Below are 501 nucleotides of genomic sequence, written 5' to 3' on the forward strand. Positions count from 1 at the left end.
TCGTTGTTAAGAATTTTCCACTTGAATGAAGAAAATCCGGAAAATAAGTGAGAAATAACTTGTTTCACGGTGATTTTTTTCAAATTTACCCGAACTTTCCACAAAGCAGAGTTGACAGCATTAGAATTTTTCCCTAGTCATCATTTAGCGTCCCTTTCCCAGTGTCATACTATAGAATTATCCTCTCAAATTTCTCTCCGTGAATTCCCCCGAGGTTAAAGTCATCGAGAGAAAAAAGTCTCATTCCCGCGAATAATTTTTGAGACTCCTATTAAACTTTCCGCTGGTCAGGCTCGACGTTAAACCCCAAAAACACTCTATCCCCTTCTCTCATGTTCTGTCTCTCTTCAGCCACGTGGAGCTCACATCCCCTCCCTTGAAAAAAAAAAAGCAGAAGGCCCCCCTTCGTGTGATCAACCCCTACTGACTGTTAAAAGGGGTGCATATCGGGCTCTCAAGTCCAGTTAAACTCGTTGTATATATTTCACTCCATAAAAAAAA

The sequence above is a fragment of the Fopius arisanus genome, unplaced genomic scaffold (assembly GCF_000806365.1).
Source record: "Fopius arisanus strain USDA-PBARC FA_bdor unplaced genomic scaffold, ASM80636v1 scaffold00030, whole genome shotgun sequence".
In the NCBI taxonomy this organism is placed as follows: domain Eukaryota; kingdom Metazoa; phylum Arthropoda; class Insecta; order Hymenoptera; family Braconidae; genus Fopius; species Fopius arisanus.